This window comes from Mesoplodon mirus, assembly GCF_964341445.2.
Source record: "Mesoplodon mirus genome assembly, chromosome: 7".
Classification (NCBI taxonomy): Eukaryota; Metazoa; Chordata; class Mammalia; order Artiodactyla; family Ziphiidae; genus Mesoplodon; species Mesoplodon mirus.
Genome location: NC_138983.1, coordinates 110,566,058 through 110,589,501, shown reverse-complemented (window position 1 = coordinate 110,589,501; position 23,444 = coordinate 110,566,058). Strand labels below are relative to the sequence as shown.

Sequence of the window (23,444 nt, the reverse complement as noted above, 5' to 3'; positions counted from 1 at the left end):
CCATAAAAAGAAAGGAAATTGAGCTATTTGTAATGAGGTGGATGGACCTAGAGTCTGTCATACAGAGTGAAGTAAGTCAGAAAGAGAAAGACAAATACCATATGCTAACACATATATATGGAATTTAAGGGAAAAAAATGTCATGAAGAACCTAGGGGTAAGACAGGAATAAAGACACAGACCTACTTGAGAATGGACTTAAGGATATGGGGAGGGGGAAGGGTAAGCTGTGACAAAGCGAGAGAGTGGCATGGACATATATACACTACCAAACGTAAAATAGATAGCTAGTGGGAAGCAGCCACATAGCACAGGGGGATCAGCTCGGTGCTTTGTGACCACCTAGAGGGGTGGGATAGGGAGGGTGGGAGGGAGGGAGACGCAAGAGGGAAGAGATATGGGAACATATGTATATGTATAACTGATTCACTTTGTTATAAAGTAGAAACTAACACACCATTGTAAAGCAATTATACTCCAATAAAGATGTAAAAAAAAAAAGGAACAGAAAAAAAAAGCAAGTAACAACTCTAAATTCTTCTTTCTTATCTTAGATATATGACCTTAAAAAACTTGCAGAACATATTACTTAACTATTGACATAATTATTTTTGAAAATCACACAGAATAGTGGAAGAACTGAAAATGAGCTAACGTTTCTAATTTTCATAAAAGAAAGAAACTTCTGCAGACATTTCAGGGTAAATAAATGTAATAACCATCTTAAGCAAAATTCTATTATGAATTAGTCAAAGAGTGGTGTGTAAGCTTTTAGAAAATGAAGATGTGATCACCATGAGATAGTCTGCAATCACAAGGAAAGATCTGGGCCCGACCCGCCCACTTCCTGTTTTGATAAGCTTTGGAGACTGGTGGTAATACTGCAGATGTGTAATTTCATCAAAGCCCTTGGCAACGTCTCTCATGATATCTTAGTGGCAAATGAACAATAACTGCCTGGATGATGACATATGTGGTGTTGATTTGTATCTGATGTTCAATCCCAATTTTGTCAAACAGACTTTTTTTCTCCCTGCACATGTTGATGATGTCTCGGGGTCTGATCTCAAATTCTTCTTTTGCAATATTTTAGTGAATATAATGAAAAATAGATTGGATAAAGATACTGCTCATCACTTTTAAAAGCGGCAGAAATCTAGGACTGACACCAGCAAATGATAACAGTCTTAGAACTTCAGATCTTGACAGGTGAGATTTGTAATGTAAATTGACACACCATGGCATAAAATAGCTCAAGAATAGAATTACAGAGATGTGATTTGTAGTGTAACCTGTGTTAACCTGACCATACTAGCGTGGGATGGGATGTAAGGAGTGTGTATAGCTTCTGAAAAGTGGGACATGATAACAGCAGCCTCCGGTTATTGTAGTTGCTGGAACTCTAGACCCATGCAAACCCCTTCCCCTGGGCAGCTTCTGGGTGGCTTCCCTTTCTCCCAGTGGCCACTAAAAGCCTCCTCAGTAGCTGGCACTGTTCTGGCATTCCTGCCTTGTAGCCTCTGCCCCTGCTGGTGGGTGCAGGTTGCTGCTGTTGCCACCACTCCTGCCTGGGCACTGTCCTGGCAGTTCCTCTGCCTCCCCAGTAAACAGAACAATGCCTGGCACGTAGTACACACTTAATAAGCATTAGTTAGATGAATGAATGAATGAAAATTTCAGTTTAATACGAAGAACTTCCTAAACACCGACGTTTTTCAAAATGGAAAGGACTTCCCCCAAAAGCACTGAGTTTCCTATGACTTGAGGTATCTACTTGTCAGGGATATTGGGCAATACATTCAGCTTCTAATCGGAAGCAGGGAGGAAACCAGAAGAGAGTCTATATTCGCATAGAAATGTGACTATTACAGGATTACAGATATAACTGTAGTTGGGTTTTTCATAAGCACAACTGATTTCTCTCTCCATTCACCAATTCTCTTCTCATATGTGAATTTCTCTCCCTCTCTTGCTCTCACTTGCAGGTGCGCTCTCGCTCTCTCTCTCTCTCTCTCTCTCTCTCTCTCTCACACACACACACACACACACACATCTTTATGTAATCTGGATGCTGCTACCTGGAGCCCTCCCTCCCTTGTCCCTTGAGATCTAGGTTGCCTTGAGTCCAAGTTTCATGGCCCAGGGTTATCCAAGATTTCTATTAATTTCTGGAAATGTATGCAGTCTCATGACCCCCTATGACCACCAAATCCTGCATCTACACATGCTACCTCTGTCCAACCAGCATCTACATAGACGTGAACTCTATCCTTTTCATCATTTTCCACCAACCAAAATACACAGACTTTGAAGAATCACCGGAGTCCATCCTATCACCGACTGCCCATAACGACTTTAACATGCATTTTTAACATCTTTATTGGAGGATAATTGCTTTACAATGGTGTGTTAGTTTCTGCTGTATAACAGAGTGAATCAGCTATACATATACATATATCCCCATATCTCCTCCCTCTTGTGTCTCCCTCCCACCCTCCCTATCCCACTGCTTTAGGTGGTCACAAAGCACCAAGCTGATCTCCCTGTGCTATGCAGCTGCTTCCCACTAGCTAGCTATTTTACATTTGGTAGTGTATATCCATGACACTCTCTTACTTTGTCCCAGCTTACACTTCCCCCTCCCCGTGTCCTCAAGTCCATTTTCTACGTCTTCCTATCCTGCCCCTAGGTTCTTCAGAACCTTTTTTTTTTTTTTTTTAGTTTCCATATATATGTGTTAGCATATGATATTTGTTTTTCTCTTTCTGACTTACTTCACTCTGTATGACAGACTCTAGGTCCATCCACCTCACTACAAATAGCTCAATTTTGCTTTTTTTATGGCTGAATAATATTCCACTGTGTATATGTGCCACATCTTCTTTATCCATTCATCTGTCGATGGACACTTAGGTTGCTTCCATGTCCTGGCTATTGTAAACAGAGTTGCAATGAACATTGTGGTACATGACTCTTCTTGAATTATGGTTTTCTCAGGGTATATGCCCAGTAGTGGGATTGCTGGGTCATATGGTAGTTCTATTTTTAGTATTTTAAGGAACCTCCATACTGTTCTCCATAGTGGCTGTATCAATTTACATTCCCACCAACAGTGCAAGAGGGTTCCCTTTTCTCCACCCCCTCTCCAGCATTTATTGTTTGTAGATTTTTTGATCATGACCATTCTGACTGGTGTGAGCTGTGTGTGTGTCATTGTGGTTTTGATTTGCATTTCTCTAATGATTAGTGATAACATGCATTTTTAACTTAATAAATTGCATGATAGCTTTCCATAACAATAAACATCTGTACCATTTTTATGATTACACAGGTCCACTATGTGAAGATACCATAAAATAGCCATTATACAGTATTTTAAACAATGTTGAGATGAACATCTTTTTTTTTTCTAACAATTGTCCAACTCATAATCTTTAATTTTTTTAAGTTATTTTTTCTTTAATTTTTTTTATTGGAGTATATTTGTTTTAAAATGTTCTGTTAGCTTCTACTGTAGAGCGAAGTGGAGTTCTCTGTGCTATACAGCAGGTTCTTATCATTTATCTATTTTATACATATTAATGTATATATGTCAATCCCAATATCCCAGTTCACCCCACCCCTACCCCGCTGTTCCCCCTTGGTGTCCATATGTTTATTCTCTACATCTGTGTCTCTATTTCTGCCTTGCAAACCAGTTCATCTGTACCATTTTTCTAGATTCCACATATATGCATTAATATACAATATTTGTTTTTCTCTTTCTGACTTACTTCACTCTGTATGACAGTCTCCAGGTCCATCCACATCTCTACAAATGACCCAATTTCATTCCCTTTTATGGCTGGGTAATATTCCATTGTATATATGTACCATATCTTCTTTATTCAGTTGTCTGTTGATGGACATTTAGATTGATTCCATGACCTGGCAATTGAAAATAGTGCTGCAATGAACATTGGGGTGCATGAATCTTTTTGAATTATGGTTTTCTCTGGGTATATGCCCAGTAGTGGGATTGTTGGGTCATATGGTAATTCTATCTTTAGTTTTATAAGGAACCTCCATACTGATCTCCATAGTGGCTGTATCAATTTACATTCCCACCAACAGTGCAAGAGCGTTCTCTTTTCTCCACACCCTCTCCAGCATTTATTGTTTGTAGATTTTCTGATGATGCCCATTCTAACCAGTGTGAGGTGATACCTTATTGTAGTTTTGATTTGCATTTCTCTAATAATTAGTGATGTTGAGCAGCTTTTCATGTGCTTCTTGGCCATCTGTATGTCTTCTTTAGAGAAATGTCTATTTAGTTCTTTCGCCCATTTTTATATTGGGTTGTTTGTTTTTTTTCATGTTGAGCTGCATGAGCTGTTTATATATTTTGGAGATTAATTCTTTGTCCGTTGATTTGTTTGCAAATATTTTCTCACATTCTGAGGGTTGTCTTTTTGTCTTGTTTATAGTTTCGTTTGCTGTGCAAAAGCTTTTAAGTTTCATTAGGTCCCCTTTGTTTATTTTTGTTTATATTTCCATTACTCTAGGAGGTGGGTCAAAAAAGATCTTACTGTGATTTATGTCAAAGAGTGTTCTGCCTATGTTTTCCTCTAAGAGTTTTATAGTGTCCAGTCTTGCATTTAGGTCTTTAATCCATTCTGAGCTTATTTTTGTGTATGGTGTTAAGTAGTGTTCTAATTTCGTTCTTTTACATGTAGCTGTCCAGTTTTCCCAGCACCACTTATTGAAGAGGCTGTCTTTTCTCCATTGTATATCCTTGCCTCCTTTGTCAGGGCTTAGTTGACCATAGGTGCATGGGTTTATCTCTGGGCTTTCTATCCTGTTCCATTGATCTATATTTCTGTTTTTGTGCCAGTACCATATTGTCTCGATTACTGTAGCTTTGTAGTATAGTCTGAAGTCAGGGAGTCTGATTTCTCCAGCTCTGTTTTTTTTTTTTTTTTTTCTCTTAAGGTTGCTTTGGCTATTTGGGATCTTTTGTGTCTCCATACAAATTTTAAGATATTTTGTTAGAGTTCTGTAAAAAATACCATTGGTAATGTGACAGGGATTTCATTGAATCTGTAGATTGCTTTGGGTAGTATGGCCATTTTCACAATATTGATTCTTCCAATCCAAGAAAGTGGTATATCTCTTCATCTGTTTGTGTCATCTTTGTTTTCTTTCATCAGTGTCTTATAGTTTTCTGAGTACAGGTCTTTTACCTCCTTAGGTAGGTTTATTCCTAGGTATTTTATTTTTTTTATTGCAATGGTGAATGGGATCATGTCCTTAATTTCTCTTTCTTATCTTTCCTTGTTAGTGTATAGGAATGCAAGAGATTTCTATGCATTAATTTTGTATCCTGCAACTTTACCAAATTCATTGCTTAGCACTAGTAGTTTTCTGGTAGCATTGTTAGGATTCTCTATGTATAGTATCATGTCATCTTAGAACAGTGACAGTTTTACTTCTTTTCCAATTTGGATTCCTTTTATTTCTTTTTCTTCTCTGATTGCTGTGACTAGGACTTCCAAAACTATGTTGAATAATAGTGGCGAGAGTGGACATCCTTGTCTTCTTCCTGATTTTAGAGGAAATGCTTTCAGTTTTTCACCATTGAGAATGATGTTTGCTGTGGATTTGTCATATATGGCCTTTATTATTTTGAGGTAAATTCCCTCATGCCCACTTTCTGGAGAGTTTTTATCATAAATGGGTGTTGAATTTTGTTAAAAGATTTTTCTGCATCTATGGAGATGATCAAATGGGTTACTTTAAATTTTTTTAAATAAATTTATTTATGTATGCATTTGTGGCTGCATTGGGTCTTTGTTGCTGCATGTGGGCTTTCTCTAGTTTGTGGCGAGCAGGGGCTACTCTTCATTGTAGTGCGCGGACCTCTCATTGCAGTGGCTTCTCTTGTTGTGGAGCATGGGCTCTAGGCATGCAGGCTTCAGTAGTCGTGGCACGTGGGCTCAGTAGTTGTGGCTCACAGGCTCTAGAGTGCAAGCTCAGTAGTTGTGGTGCATGGGCTTCATTGCTCCGTGGCATGTGGGATCTTCCAGGAGCAGGGCTTGAAACCATGTCCCCTGCCTTGGCAAGCGGATTCTTAACCACTGCACCATAAGGGAAGTCCCGATCATATGGTTTTTATTCTTCAATTTGTTAATATGTTGTATCACATTGATTGATTTCCATATATTGAAGAATCCTTGCATCCCTGGGATAAATCCCACTTGATCATGGTGTATGTTCCTTTTAATGTGTTGTTGGATTCTGTTTGCTAGTATTTTGTTGAGGATTTTTGCATCTATATTCATCAGTGATATTGGTCTGTGATTTTCTTTTTTTGTAGGACCTTTGTCTGGTTTTGGTATCAGGGTGATGGTGGCCTCACAGAATGGGTTTGGGGGTGTTCCTTCTTCTGCAATTTTTTGGAAGAGTTTGAGAAGGATGGGTGTTAGCTCTTCTTTAAATGTTTGATAGAATTCACCTGTGAAGCCATCTGGTCCTGGACTTTGTTTGTTGGAAGATTTTAAATCACAGTTTCAATTTCATTACTTGTGATTGGTCTCTTCATATTTTCTAGTTCTTCCTGGTTCAGTCTTGGAAGGTTATACCTTTCTAACAATTTGTCCATTTCTTCCAAGTTGTCCATTTTATTGGCATAGTCTCTTATGATGCTCTGTATTTCTGTGGTGTCCATTGTGACTTCTTCTTTTTCATTTCTAATTGTTTTGAGTCCTCTCCCTCTTTTTCTTGTTGAGTCTGGCTAAAGGTTTATCAGTTTTGTTTATCTTCTCAAAGAACCAGCTTTTAGTTTTATTGATCTTTGCTATTATTTTCTTTGTTTCTATTTCATTTATTTCTGCTCTTTTATGATTTCTTTCCTTCTACTAACTTTGGGTTTTGTTTGTTCCTCTTTCTCTAGTTCCTTTAGGTGTAGGGTTAGATTGTTTATTTGAGATTTTTCTTGTTTCTTGAAGTAGGTTTGCATAGCTATAAACTTCCCTCCTAGAACTGCTTTTGCTGCATCCCATAGGTTTTGGATCGTCATGTTTTCATTGTCATTTGTCTCTAGGTATTTTGTGATTTTCTCTTTGATTTCTTCAGTGATCTCTTGGTTATTTAGTAATGTATTATTTAACTTACATGTGTTTGTTTGTGTTTTTTACAGTTTTTTTTTCCTGTAATTTATTTCTAATCTCATAGCATTGTGGTCAGAAAAGATGCTTGATATGATTTTGGTTTTCTTAAATTTTCCAAGGCTTGATTTGTGACCCAAGATGTGGTCTATCTGGAAGAATCTTAAGTGTACACTTGAAAAGAAAGTGTAATCTGCTGTTTTCAGATGGAAAGTCCTATAAATATCAATTAAATCTATCTGGTCTATTGTGTCATTTAAAGCTTGTGTTTCCTTATTAATTTTATGTGTGGTTGATCTGTCCATTGGTGTAAGTGAGGTGTTAAAGTCCCCCACTATTATTGTGTTACTGTCAATTTCCTCTTTTATAGCTGTTAGCATTTGCCTTATGTATTGACGTGCTCCTATGTTGGGTGCATATATATTTATAACTGTTATATCTTCTTGGATTGATCCCTTGATCGTTATGTAGTGTCCTTCCTTGTCTCTTGTAACATTCTTTATTTTAACGTTTATTTTATCTGATATGAGTATTGTTACTCCAGCTTTCTTTTGATTTCCATTTGTACAGAGTATCTTTTTCCATCCCCTCACTTTCAATCTGTACGTGTCCCTAGGTCTGAAGTGGGTCTCTTGTAGACAGCATATATACAGGTCTTGTTTTTGTATCCATTCAGCAAGGCTGTGTCTTTTGGTTGGAGCATTTAATCCATTTACATTTAAGGTAGTTATCAGTATGTGTGTTCCTATTACTATTTTCTTAATTTTGGGGTTTGTTTTTGTAGGTCCTTTTCTTCTCTTGTGTTTCCCACTTAGAGAAGTTCCTTTAGCCTTTGCTGTAGAGCTGGTTTGGTGGTGCTGAATTCTCTTAGCTTTTGTCTGTCTGTAAAGGTTTTGATTTCTCCATCGAATCTGAATGAGATCTTGTTGGGTAGAGTATTCTTGGTTGTACATTCTTTCCTTTCATCACTTTAAACATATTGTGCCACTCCCTTCTTGCTCGCAGAGTTTCTGCTGAGAAATCAACTGTTAACCTTATGGGAGTTCCCTTGCATGTTATTTGTCATTTTTCCCTTGTAGCTTTTAATAATTTTTCTTTGTCTTTAATTTTTGTCAATTTGATTACTATGTGTCTTGACCTGTTTCTCTTTGGGTTTATCCTGCCTGGGACTCTCTGTGCTTCCTGGATTTGGGTGGCCATTTCCTTTTCCACGTTAGGGAAGTTTTCAATTATAATCTCTTCAAATATTTCCTCAGGTCCTTTCTTTCTCTCTTCTCCTTCTGGTACCCCTATAACTTGAATGTTGTTGCATTTAATATTGTCCCAGGGGTCTCTTAAGCTCTCTTCATTTCTTTTCATTCTTTTTTTCTTTATTCTGTTCTGCAGCAGTGCTTTTCACCATTCTGTCTTCTAGGTCACTTACCGTTGCTCTGCCTCAGTTATTCTGCTATTGATTCCTTCCAATGCATTTTTCATTTCAGTTATTATATTGTTCATCTCTGTTTGTTTGTTCTTCAGTTCTTCTAGGTCTTTGTTAAACATTTCTTGCATCTTCTTGATCCCTGCCTCCATTCTTTTCCCAAGGTACTGGATCATCTCCACTATCATTATTCTGAATTCTTTTTCTGGAAGGTTGCTTATCTCTATTTCATTTAGTTGTTTTTCTGGGGTTTTATCTTGTTCCTTCATCTGGGAAATAGTCCTCTGCCTTTTCATTTTGTCTATCTTTCTGTGATTGTGGTTTTCATTCTGCAGGTTGCAGGATTGTAGTTCTTCTTGCTTCTGCTCTGAGATGAACATCTTATTCATTCATTTTCTGTTCATTTGGTCTGTTATTTTACCTTGATACAAAATTCAAGAAGCATTGTCATTGAGTCATCTCAACATACCAAGAATACATTTCAGTTTACTTTATTTGAAAGACTAAGAGATGATTTTATTTATTTATTGTATGTATTCCTTCTTTATATTATTTTTTAGATTGAACACTAATAACCACATTTATGATTAAGTGTTTTCCCATTTGAGGAAAAAAAAACCTTTATATGTTGTCTTTTCAAATCAAACTATTGTTAGTTAATTCTTCAAAAATAAACACAATAATACATTTCTCTGTGGGCTCACCAGTTTGTCACACTTGAAACACTAAACAGTGAACTTTTTTTAATGGTAATGTTAGCACCTTCTAGTGGTAAAAAAGCAAAACCTGGCCAAGATGGTTTGGGGTTTTTTTTTTAATGTAAAAAAACACACAAACATAATCTATAGCTTCGTGGTATTTTTACTTTCCTTTCCTTTTCTTCATATAACTGCAAAGACTGTGAATTTCCAAAAAAAGAAACTAAAATAGTGTGAAGTCTATTCAGGGCATAATTTCATCATAAGTGTGAAATCATGTAGTGTAGGTTAGGTATAAAAGGTCAAGATGTTTCAGGAAATTTTAGGTGTTTTTGTTTTTTAAATGATAACTTTTCACAATGTCTCAGATTTTTGAACAGCTACTTAAACTGCATTTGTCTTTGTGGTTAATTACTTTTATATAGCCTCCAGCTCAGCATTATACTGACTTATGTTTGAAAAGAAATGCTGATGGGATAGTATTGTGCTAAACCACATCCATCTGGCAACAAGAATAGAAGATGTGGCGTTGCACATTTAGTAACAAAAGAAAGAAAATCTGCCCCTATTAACGCTGAAAAGCACTGAAGAAGAATTCTCCTGCTTCTCCCAACAGCATTTCCTGCACTGGACAGCACTGCAGGTCTGTCCTTGCATTACAGTGAGACAGTTTAATTGCCATTTATGAAGATTTTCTTTTTGACGTGGTTCAGAACTCTGGACATAATTAATCCAACGTTTCCCTCATATGGGAAATTTTCCTAAGTTTTCTTAGTTGCTTAGGACATTAAAAATGTCATAAGAGGGTTTTATTGTTCTGAGAACTGGATCTGAGACTATAGTAGGACAATGACCATGAGTGATTTGAGTATGAGATAAATTGTAACTGCCTATGGCTGTATCCTTTCTGTCTCCAGCACATTCCTCCCCACCAGAAGCTCAAGCAACCTCTCTCATTCTTCTTGACACCACAGGGAGGCAGTGAGAGGTACCGTGGGACACATAAGAAGTTCATCTATGGTTGGCTCAAAACCTGCTCTTCACAGGAGAGAACATGGCAGCTACATGTATGGGAGGAGACTGTACAATCTGCCCCTGCCTTTCTGGAAGGAGCTTTTGATAGAGAGGACAGTCGTTGCTGTGCAGAGGTTCCTCACTTTTATAACTGGTATTGTGTACCTTTCTCCGTGTCCTGGAACTCATATATTCATCTATTCATTCAACAGTGTTTACAAAGGGCTCTATTTTAAGGACTGGTGATGCCACCATGAAAAGACAGACAAAGTCCTGCCCTCAGTGAGCTTACACTGTAGTTGGGGAGACAGACAATGCACAAATAAACAGGTAGTGGATGTGCTCATAAAGAAAAGAGAACAGGAGGTGAGGTAGACTGCAGTGATTATTCTAGAGAAATAGTCAGGGAAGCCCCTCTGAGGATGTCTGACATTTGAGCTGAGACCTGAAATAACAGAGTGAGACATGTTGGGAGGGAACGAGGCTGTGCCAAGGGACAGCAGGCAGAGAGACCTGGGGCAGTGCACTCCTAACTCTGCCTCAGCATCTGCTTCCCAGAGGACCCACTGACGCTCCTGTCTATTTGCTTTGTCCTCTGCCTGGAACTTTCTCTTCCTTCTGCACCTCCAAATTCCCATTCATCCTTCCAATCTCCAGTGTCACGTTTTTTAAAAAGTTTTCAGAAAACTCTTACAGTTACTGCTCCTCACTGTGTGTCCCCACAACATTTTGTTTATACCTCTATTACAGAGAAGGGGAAAAGAAGTAGTATTTATTGAGCACCTACTGTGGGCCAGTAACTGTACTAAATCATATATATATCATATATCATGTATCTATAGTAGTTCAGTGTATTATCTTTATTTTGGGCTCTGAACTTGATGTACCTGAACTAAATCAGTTGCTGAAGGCTACACTGCCACTCTGAGGCTTAGGGCTTGGCTGTCCCCATTTTGTTGGCTTGAAAAACCAGGGAGTTGAAATAGAACAGATAATATCTAAGATGACTTACAATGAGAAATTCTTGTGTGATTCTCCAACCCCTAACATTTTAGAAGGCTGGTGGGGGATGACGTTTCAGCCATGGGGGGGCTGGATCACAGAGGTTTGGACATGTGTGACTGATGTGATCCTGGGCATAGCCACCAGGTATCGACTGCTTTAATGCTGTGAAGATTTGCAGCACAGGCCCGAGAAAACATTGCCACCTAGTGGCAACTCATTTGAACTTACCAACCATCCATCCAATATTTTTCACCTATCTACTACGTGTCAGGTACTGTGTAACGCAGCAGTCCCCAACCTTTTTGGCACCATGGGCTGGTTTTGTGGAAGACAATTTTTCCACGGACCGGGGTGGGGGGTGGGGGTTGGGATATGATGGGTCAGGCAGTAATGCAAGCAATGGGGAGCGGCAGATGAAGCTTCGCTCACTCGTCCACCACTCACCTCCTGCTGTGCGACTCGGTTCCTAACAGGCCACGGCTGGGTGGTTGGGGACCCCTGGTGTAATGGCAAATGGTGAACAGAAGAGACTCTCTGAAGTCTCAGCCCTAGTGAGACTTACATTCTAACAGGGGACAGACTAGTCCCAAGGCTCACATTGGTAGGGTAGCCCTCAGCAATTGATTTAGTTCAGATGTTACAAACTTGGAAGCCCAAAATAAAGATAATACCTTACTTGCTCACTTTTTTGTTTTAAGTGAAACTTTTCTGTTAATAGAGAAAAGATGGACACATTACAAGTCGGGTAAAATGACTTCTGAATGAGCCAGCTTGAAAGTTCCTTTTGCATGATATTTTTAAACTATTTTATACCACCTCAAGTACTTTCTTTTTCCTCAATTCTTAAAATTTCTAAGACCATATACTAATTTTTAAATGTGCTTAAATGGTTTTCTTATATTATGGAACATTGTGGGAAAGTATAGTAAACTACAAATTAAATATTTTATTATTAATGAACATGAGACTTTAAGTCTTTTATTCTTATAATAAAGAATCTGACTCCATTTTTGATGTTTGCTGACAGCTTTCAAGTTTCACCACTTCCTCCTCCTTTTACCCCACATCTGGGAAAGTTATAAGAAGTCCCGGGTGCTTCCTCCTTTGGCACTGAAGGGAAGTTCAAAGCATGCAAGCCCTGGCCCACATGAGGACCCCACCTCTTGATCATGGTGAAAACAAAGTCAGTCTCCTATCCCTGCTCTCTCAAGATAGCCATTTTTGGACCTGCTCAGAAACCACACTGTTCTCCCCAGAAAGCCTCATTATGTGCTTAATAAACCTTTACAAGCAATCTCGAGGAAGAAAAACAAAGCTGGAGGCATCACACTCCTTGATTTTTAACTATATTACAAAGCTATAGTTATTGAAACAGTATGATACCGGCATAAAAACAGACACATAGATCAATGGAACAGAATAGAGAGCCCAGAAAGAAACACATGCTTATCTGGGCAATTAATCTATGACAAAGGAGCCAAGAATGTACAATGGGGATGGACATTCTTTTCAACAAACGGTTTTGAGAAAACTGGACCACCACATGCAAAAGAATAAAGCTGGACCATATCTTATACCACACACAAAAATTAACTCAAAATGAATGAAAGACTCAAACATAAGACCTAAAATCATAAAACTCCTAGAAGAAAAGGTAAGCAGTAAGCTCCTTGAGAGCAGTCTTGGCTATGATATTTTGAATCTGACACCAAAAGCTAAAGCAACAAAAGCAAAAATAAACAAGTGGGACTATGTCAAACTAAAAAACTTCTGCACAGCAAAAGAAACCATCAACAAAATGAAAAGGCGACCTACTGAATGGGGAAAATATTTGTAAATCATATATCTGATAAGGGGTCAATATGCAAATATATAAAGAACTCATACAACTCAATAGTAAAATAACTAAAAACAAAAACAAACAAACAATCTGATTTAAAAATGGGCAGAAGATCTGAATACACATTTATTCCAAAGAAAACATACAGGTGGCCACTGGGCACATGAAAAAGTTGTGAGCATCACTAATGATCAGGGAAATGCAAATCCAAACCACAATGAAATATCACCTTGCTCCTGTCAGAATGGCTATAATCAAAAAGACAAGAAATAAGTGTTGGCAAGGATGTGGAGAAAAGGGAGCCTTACTATACTGTTGGTGGAAATATAAATTGGTGCAGCCACCATGGGAAACAGTCTGGAGTTTCCTTTAAAAAATTAAAAATAGAACTACCGTATGATCCAGCAACACCTCTTCTGGCTATTTATCTGAAGAAAAAGAGTACACAAACTCAAAAAAGATATATATGCACCCCTCATGTTTGTTGCAACATTACTTTCAATAGCCAGGATATGGATGGAAACAGCCTAAGTATCCATCAACAGATGAACAGATAAAGAAGATGTCGTGTATAATGGAGTATTATTCAGCCATATAAAAGAAGGAAATCTTGCCATTTGTGACAACATGGATGGACTGTGGGGGCATCATGCAGTGAAATAAGTCAGACAAAGACAAATATCATATGATCTCATTTATATTATAATCTTTAAAAAAAACTGAACACTTAGATACAGAGAACAGATTGGTGATTGCTAGAGGAAGAGGGTGGGCCATGGGGGAAGTAGGTAAAGGAGGTCAAAGTGTACAAACTTCCAGTTATAAAATAAAATATGTCATGGGGATGTAATGTGCAGCATGGTGACTATAGTTAATAATATTGTACTGCATATCTGAAAGTTGCTAAGAGAGTAGATCTTGAAAGTTCTCATCATAAGAAAAAAATATTTGTAACTATGTATGGCGATGGAGGTTAACTAGACTAGTTGTGGTGATCATTTCACAATGTATACAAATATGGAGTCATTATGTTGTACACCTGAGGTATAAAAATGTCAATTATACCTCAATGAAAATAATAATAATAATAACAAATAAAAAGCTACCTAGTGATAAAAAACAAATTAAAAAACCTTTTCATACCCTCCCGGTGGAGGTATGAAATAAACAGTCTCCACACCTAAATTAAATCTGGGGGGAGGGAAGGGTCCATCCCAGCTCTAAGTAGTGGTCACAATCCTATTTTTTGAAATATGAAAGCATGTTATATATGATTATAATTAACTAGTAATCTGAGCATAATCTATAGAGTATATTTTATAATCTAAATAAAAGCATCCATTGAAAGTATTAAGGTAACTAGGTTTGGGTTTTTTTTTTTTAATTTATTTGTTTTGGCTGCATTGGGCCTTCGTTGTGGTGTGCAGGCTTCTCATTGTGGCGGCTTCTCTAGTTGCAGTGCACGGGCTCAGTAGTTGTGGCTCACGGGCTCTAGAGCGCAGACTCAGTAGTTGTGGTGCATGGGCTTAGTTGTTCCGCAGTATGTGGGATATTCCCGGACCAGGGCTCAAACCCATGACCCCTGCACTGGCAGGAGGATTCTTAACCACTCCGCCACAAGGGAAGTCCGAGGTACGAGGTTTAAAAAGGTTTTAACGTGCTTCTGACAGAATGACTTGGACCTTTATCCTCACTACCTAAAGAACATTTTAAAAATACAAATATTTGACTGGAAAGGAAATAAAGTTAGAGAGACCACACGTAACCCCGACTACCACACATAAACCTGAAAAGCGTTCCTTACAGCAAGTGCCTTGTCAAGGACACCACAAGGCTAAAGAGAACCCCCATTTCTTCATCTCTCCCCACGCCAGAATTTTCTTAGATCCTTTACATCTTTCCTTCCCCTCACTCTCAGAGATACCGGAAGGAAATATGCTGCCAAAGCAAAAATTACCTTTATTTCTATTTTACTAACAATACTACCAACAAATATCATTATGTTAAATGATTTGAGTAAGTCAAAATGCAGTGACAAATATTTTTAAATACATACATATGTTAAGGAAGCAAATACCTTGTGTGGCCTTTTCTTCTTTAATATGTTGGTTCCAAATAGAGGAAATGTTAAACCATGACTTTGGTATAGATTTTTACTATAAAACTTGGCCATTTTAGCTCCTCTTCTATTTTGTCTTTATGTTCTGGGCCACAGATTTTCAAGCCGAATAATAGAAAGTTAAAGGAACGTGCAGATATGAGTAGAAATCCCAGCATCTGCACCAGTTCCTTTTGCATCTGCATGGCTCATCTAGCTCCACCTCCCAGAGTTCAGAAAAATGGACGGCTTGGCGCTTAAAAGTCCAGTGACACTCTTAAGGGTTTTAAGGTGCTGATGTTTATCCATAAAATGAAGATTGCTTTAAAATCAAGTTCATATTCTTTATCAATAATTTCAAGATCAGGGGGACTTCCCTGGCGGTCCAGTGGTTACGACTTCACCCTCCGATGCAGGGGGTGCAAGTTTGATCCCTGGTCGGGGAGCTAAGATCCCACATGTCTCATGGCCAAAAAAACCCCAAAACATACAACAGAAGCAATATTGTAACAAATCCAATAAAGACTTTTAAAAAAATGGTTCACATAAAAAAAAATCTTAAAAAAAAATGATTTCAAGATCAGAAAAATTAAGTAGACATGGTTATTTAAACAGAAAACTTATGAAAGTAGATACAATCTGTAATTTGTGTACTGTCCTTTGTATATTGAGTCTAGTATCCTGAGACGTCAGTATTTTATCAGTTAAGGTCCTTTGGGTTGCAAAAAATGACCTGCACCATCTTCAAACAACCCCAAAGCACAGATGAATTGGAAAGATCTGGGGTTGCCCCTGGAGCAAGCAGGAAGCAGGACCAGAAGGCTGCAGCAACAGGGCTCAGGTCCACTCACTCCACATTTACATCTGTAGTTTAAAGTTCCAGATATTTTAAAAAAAGAATCTTGTAGGCCAGGATCAGGGTTCATCCTTAGACCAATCAGCTCTGGCCTTGAGGCAGTCCTGTAGTACTGGCCCAGCTGCTGGCAGTTCCTAGAAAGGGAGGAATGATTCTGAGCTGGGCATCTACCCAAGAGGCACCTGCTTGCCGTGGGCACTTCCACTAATTTCCTTAAATTCCTTCACATGATATGGATGAATGGTATTTCTCATGTCCAACAGCTTAATTTTCCCCAGGTTTAATCCTCAGGATTACAGAACTAAACATTACCTTATAGAACTAAAGGCCTCTGATATGTACATGAAACTACCTATAAATAAGCATAAGAAATGCAGGAAAAAGATTCCTTTTCATGCTATAACTTCCAAAGAGTGTTTTGCGATGTGTATGTAGTTTCATACTCACATCTCAGTAAAAAAGATTTCTTTTCCTGATATGATAAGCTGTGCCAGCACTTTATATTCGTAATCTTTAATTATCACAACAACTCTGTATATTGTATTGAATAGTGTTCCCCCCAAAAGTCATGTCCTCCTGGAACCTCAGAATATGACTTTATTTGGAAGTAGGATCTTTGCAGATGTAAGGATCAAGATGAGATTATACTGGAGTAGGGAGGGCCCTAAATCCAATGAGAGTGTCCTTACAAGGCACAGAGAAAAACACACTGAAGATACAGAAGAAGAAAAGATGAGGCAGAGATTGGAGGAATGGGTCTGCAAGCCAAGGAAGGCCAAAGATTGCCTGTGAGGGGGTCCAGGACACACTACTCCAAAATATGGCACGTGGGCATAAACTGAAGGAGTCTGAGCAAACAGCAGAAACAGGAAGGTCATGCTGACCTCCCCGACCACCCTGCCCTTCTCTCCTGAAGCAAATCATAAAACTCTCACGTAAGAGATGCCTTTCCTATACTCAAAGGGAAAGAACATCCTTATCTCCAAAGACAAGGGACACCAAGAATCCAAATAAGCAGGCTTTGCCAAGCTTCCCCCAGTTTATTGTACATACCTCATACTCCTTGCCCTATTATATCTTTCCATGTTTCGTCAAACCTCGCATAAAAGTACACAAGCATAACCTTTTCTTCAGGCCTTCATTTCCCTATGAATGCTCCTGTGTCACATAAAACTTATATTAAATACATGTGTATGCTTTCCTCCTGTGTATCTTTATCAGTTTAATTTTCAGACCCATCCAGAAACACTACGAGAGTTGAAGAAAGATTTTCCTCCCCTCACCAGAACCCCAGAAGCTGGGAGAGAGCCGTGGGGTGGATTCTCTCTCAGAGCCTCCAGCAAGGAATCAACCCTACTTGATATTCCTTCTGAGGTCTTGATTTCAGACTTCTATTTTCCTGAACTGCGAGAAAATGAATTCTGTTGTTTTAAACCACTCAGTTTGTGGTATTTTGTTCAGACAGCCCTAGGAAACGAACACCCTCTACAAGATAGATATCACTAAGTAATTTGCCAAAAGTTACACAGCTACTATGTCAGTGACTAATAGTTACCTATACCAGTGTCCATTCTCTCCTTTTTCTTTGCCAACAGAGGAAAGCTTTGTTGAGGTTGACAACATGCCCATTTCCCAGCCCAGGGATGGTCCGTGAGAGAAAAGCGGAAGTCACTGGAATAATTCCTTAGAGGAAACGGAATTCTTCCTCCTGCCAGCAATGCGGGTGTCCTGACTGGAGCTCCCGGGGAGGAGGGGGTTGGGGGCATGCTGGGGAGGGAAACCATACTCTAAGGAGGGCAAAGCAAATAGGTGGAGGGAGCTTGGGTCCCTGATGGCTGGGGAGCTGCCATATCAGCCCTGACTTCTTTAATCACAGGAATATACAGAAGATAAAACGATGCCTTTTTATCTCACTGCTATCTGGGTGAAAACTAGTCCAAATTGCCACCACTACCTAATGCCAAAATTAAGATTTGAAACTGAACGTACTATTAGCCCACTTGCTTTCCTGCAGGAGGTATGGGAACAAGCCCTGGTTTTGTGCCTACTGCATACGACAATGCATATTGAATACGATACATATGAGTCATATGCTATTCTAGGCCCTGGGATACAGCAAAACAGACAAAAACCCCTGGGAAAGGAGGGGTGACACATAACTTAAAAAAAAAATACGCCAATGTCGGGTATGATAGTGATAAACGTTGTGAAACAAAATAACACAGTCAAGGTGGGTCGGGAAGAGAGTTTCACTTTCCATGAGGGTGGTTAGGGAAGCCCCCACTGGGAAGGTGAGTGACATCTGAGCCAGCACCTAAAAGAGGCAAAAGATGGAGATACATGGATGACCAGGGGAAGAGCTCTCCGGGCAAAAGAAACAGCAAGCCACAGGGTCATGACTCGCCTCCCCCATCCAATCTGTAAAATGAGGTGACTGGACAAAATGATCTTAAACCTTCCTTAGAAATGTGCTGAGTATGTGGGAGCATATGAAATCAAAGGAACAGCAGGAACCTTGCTTGAAAATACTTCCCACCTGTAAGGAGGTCCCCAAGCAAATCTAGGCTAGAATTTCTCTCGGTCCCATGGGAAGTTTATAGGTGTAATGTAAAAGAGAAGGGAGTGGCGAGAGATTGTTCTGAGGTCAAAGAAGCTTTGGAAACTGGTTTAAAATAGTTAAACAGGATTCAGTTACTTCAGGACTTCTCAGATCCTTTAATATGCCAACGTGGACATGATTATCTCAAAGTGAGTTGTAGTATCTACCTAATTTATTTGACCACAGAAGCCTTTTTTATGCAGAGCATCTGGGGCGACTATTCCTTAGAACACACTTTGGGAACTAGCGGCTTGCAAACTTTTTCTCTAAAGGACCAAATAGTAAATATTTTAGGCTCTGTGGGCCAAATGGTCTGTTGCAACTATTTGATTGTGCCATTTTGGCTAGAAAGCAGCCATAGACAACACGTAAATGGATGGGTGTGGCTGTGTTCTAATAAAACTTTGTTTATGGAGACTGGAATTTGGATTTAATGCAATTTTTACATGTCATGAAATGTTATTCTTCTTTTGACTTTTTAAAAAACTATTTTAGAATGTGAAAAGCATTCTTAACTCACTGGCCATACAAAAAACAGGCAGGGGACTGGATTTGACTGTACTCTGCCAACCCTTGCTTTAGTGAGATGTACTATTTTCATAATTTTTCCTTAACTGGTACATTTTTTTAAATGCATGCTAACAATGTACTACTTAAAGTCACAGTGCTGGTATCTTGACCAAAAGAAAAAAAAAAGTGGTTGCAGATCATTTTCAGAAAATGTCTTTGAGGCAGAAGATAGATTGTTCAGAAGGAAAAACACAATTTTAGACATAGCTCCTTATAATTACACTTAACAGAAAAATGGAGTTTAACTCTGCACTTATAATTCTAGTTATACTTTGATAACAGAACCATTGGGAAAAAAATTGGCATTTTTATTTTAGTATTGGTTTTTATTTTCCTCTATAAATTTTCTAAAAATTGAATTATCAATCCTTCTCTAGAAGGCACTCAATTAAGTGCTTGTTGAATGAATGCGTTGTCCCTTCTGTTAAAGGGAAACATTGCATTCAGCCTTGCCTTAGGCAAAATTGTAATGAAAGTTATCTTGAACATCTCTGTATGGTATGTCTATTCACCATTATTACTGTTTTCAAACCAAACTTTCCCTTTCCTTCTGTTGCCAAGATCTCAATACCTTCATGTTCCTTTCTCTTCCACTTTTAATTAAAGCCTGTGCTTAGCATAAATGAGTCTCACTCTCACTATGATGTAAATGACTTATAACAGCAAACAGCTTTAACTATTCTGTAAGGCGTATTTGCATTTTAACAAAAGGAATGAAGCTTTATATTAGGGAATCAGCAGGTGGGAAAAGCATTTCTTCCAGGAACCTCAGGTAAACTTCCACTCTTGAAATCACATCCCGTAGGAAGTCACCTCCTTCACCCATAAGGAAAGTCTTGTCACCAAGTGGAAACAGCTTGCCTGTAGTGGAATCATGCATGGTTCCAGGCAGAGGCTCCAGTCAAGGCTAGCCTCTACCCAGATCTAAGGCAGACTGGGGCAAATAGTATAGCCTCTACCCAGATCTGGGGTGGATTGGGGCAAATACTATCCTCCAAGAAGAGTCACAAATAAGGACAGTGATTGCCCTTTGGATTGCAATTTGGAAACATCTGTAGGGGAGGAAGAAGAATTTTCCTCTACTTTTCAAAGCTCTTAGCCAAGACCTTCTGTAACAAAAGACAAATTAACAAGAGAAAAACAATGCAGAAGCTTATCAACATGTATACCTCATGTATACATGGGAGATAGCCAGGGAAAGTGAGTAACTTCCCAAGGTGGCCTAAGCCACCAGCTTAAATACCATCTTCAGCTAAAGACAAAAGAAAGAAAGGTGTAGTCAATATTTTATAATGACTATAAATGGAGTATAACCTTTAAAAACTGTGAATCACTATGTTGTAACTTATATAATATTGTAACTTATATAATATTGTACATCAATTATACTTCAATTAAAATAATAACAATAGTTTAAAAAGACAACATGATATTGGGGGAAGAAAAAGAAAGGTGTGTGGGAGGGAGAGTTATGGGGAGGTTACCAGGAAAAGGGTTTGTTATATAGATTTAAGTTGGTGTCTTCTCCACTGATGAGATTCTCTTTTGATTTAGTCACACTTTTCTTCCTGGTGCAAAGAGGGAGGCCACTTACAAATGGAAATTTCCTTTATAAATGTAAATGTTCCTTACCAAAGGGTAAATTCTACTGTTTTAAGAGCTTCTCCTGTATCTGCTGTTTCTCAAATAATCAGTTCAATGTAATCCCTATGCCAAAGAAGCATATCTTGGGGTGGCATATTCTGCTCCGCTTCACACCAATACACTGAGGTCTATCTTAGAAAAAAAGAGTGTCTTACTGGATGCTTATGGGAGAGACTTCAAACCCAAGGACTTCCTGCTGAGATTTTAAACCCCATCACCTAAAGGTAAAGGCTTGAGATGCTTGGCTAGCAAATGACAATTCATGCGGAATATCAACTTTTATACTACCAATATTTACTTTGCCTTTTATAAAGTACATAAAATATACAAATGAGTATTCAACCTACCGAGAAGCGGCAGCTCTGCACACTGCTATTGGCTTTGGATCATTGCTTGAATTGAACAACATAATAATTTAGAGAACAGACGCTCAGACTCACCGGAGAACATAAAATTCTTATCGAAGGACAGCGTAACCCAATTGCAAATGTAATGGAGGACACGCATTGCATTGCATTTCTCTTTCCCATTATGTTCATTTGCTCTCCACTAGGGGATGTGATTTTGATAACTCTCTGCTCTTTATGTTGACGGTTTGCAGGGAACTGAGTGAGAGTAAGAGCTGAAAAAGAAACAAGACCTTCACGTTCTCACATTACATTATACTTTCCAACCGTTTGAAGTTAGTGTAACCCTTCTCTAAGTATTTGGCAAACTTTAAACCATACATCTGTGAAGCTGGGTTTTTTTTCTCCTTTCACATTACCTTTCACCTACTTTAAAATAAACCACTCATTGTTCAAGAGGGAAAACTCAAATTTGTTTTTCCAAAGTAATCTATAATGGAGTAAAACATTGCTGGAAGGTTTGCAATTAACTAATTTACTGTGCAAAAAATCTCAAAGGGAAAGTAAGTTAATGAGGGAATCATTTTTCGACCTTCAATATTTAGGCCTCTATTTGCTTTTTTAAATTAACAAAATGTAAACTCTTTTTTGAATTAGAAAAGCATATGAACCAGATTTTCTAAATGTTTAAACTATACAGAAACATATACAGTTAAAGGGAAAAAGTAATACCCGCTTTCTTGTGTATCTTGATTTCTTTTAGTATTAAAAGAATAGAAGCAAATGTATAGAAATAAGAAGTTTGTTTGCAAATTAGATTAGATTTAACTTTTAGTTTTGCCTATATTTTTCCAGACTTTATCACTAAGAGATAACAAAAAACGATGTTAAAAATCATTATAGAGGGGCTTCCCTGGTGGCGCAGTGGTCGAGAATCTGCCTGCCAATGCAGGGGACACGGGTTCGGGCCCTGGTCTGGGAGGATCCCACATGCCGCGGAGCAACTAGCCCCGTGAACCACAATTACTGAGCCTGCGCGTCTGGAGCCTGTGCTCTGCAACGGGAGAGGCCGTGATAGTGAGAGGCCTGCGCACCGCGATGAGGAGTGGCCCCCACTTGCCGCAACTAGAGAAAGCCCTCGCACAGAAACGAAGAGCCAACACAGCCACAAATAAATAAATAAAAATTAAAAAAAAATCATTATAGAAATACATATATATATATATATATAGAAGGCCTACAATGTGCCCACCTGGTTCCAGCTTCTAGAAGTGATACGAAGATGAATAACCACATAGCCTTAACTCTATAATAGACAGTCATATCTAATAAAATGGAAACTTTGTACTTTGGCTGCTAAGGCCTTTCCTGATCTGACTTTGCCTGGTTTCCGTTGCTCTCTTACATGCCTTGCCCTGGAACCATATGAAACTCTTTACAGTTCTCCAAGCACTCTAACCTTTCCCATGCTTTTAGGCTTTTGCAAACACTCATCTCTCTACTTGTGATGCCCTTTCCCACTTGAAGCACTTCATGAAGTTCTAGTCATCCTTCAAGTATCAACTCAAATATCACCTCCTCTTTAATTACTTCCAGGCCCCCGGGGAAGGAAATCTTGGTTACTCCTTTGTCCTTGAATCCACAGCACCCTCAGCACACTTAGGTAAAGTGAATGTTTTGTGTTTACTGATTTCTGTCTCTGTCTAGAGCGAGCTTCTGAAGAATGAGGAGTGGGAATTTGTCATCTTCACTTTCCCATTGACTATCCGTCGTGAGTGATGCGTGGTGCGCAATAATAAAAGTGGGTGGGAAGCACGGAGGAATGAGTGCCTTTCTCTTTCTGGATGTTGGGGAACACTCCCCGGAGGAGCTGCCGTTGGGCTTTGACCAGAAATGTCTCAGGAATTCCAAGTAAAGGAAAGAGCACGTGCAGAAGCACGTGACTTGGTGCGGAAGCAGACGTGCCACACTCCAGGGTTTGGCCGCAGTGGCGGGCACGTGGAACGGGAGACGGAGAACCGCTGGGACACCGTTCTCATAGTCTGGGCAGCGACAGACCACAGCCTAGACTGAGATCATAGCAATGAGGATGGAAAAAAAAACACTAAGATTACAGAAGGATTTAGGGGATAGAATTGAACCTTGATTTGATATGGGGTCCTGGGGTAGAGGTAGGGTTTTAAGCACTGAGTCATAAAATGAGGGAGA

At 38.9% G+C, this 23,444-nt stretch overlaps 1 pseudogene across 1 annotated transcript in view; it reads left to right on the top strand.

Annotated features, from left to right (window-relative positions):
- Positions 1-23,015, top strand: part of LOC309808939 (small COPII coat GTPase SAR1B-like) — a 28,323-nt pseudogene extending 5,308 nt beyond the window's left edge. Inside the window, exons 3-4 of the transcript in view lie at positions 21,309-21,378; positions 22,944-23,015. The product of the transcript in view is annotated as a small COPII coat GTPase SAR1B-like (transcript). The remainder of the gene's footprint in view (positions 1-21,308; positions 21,379-22,943) is intronic.
- The last annotated feature ends 429 nt before the right edge of the window (positions 23,016-23,444 follow it).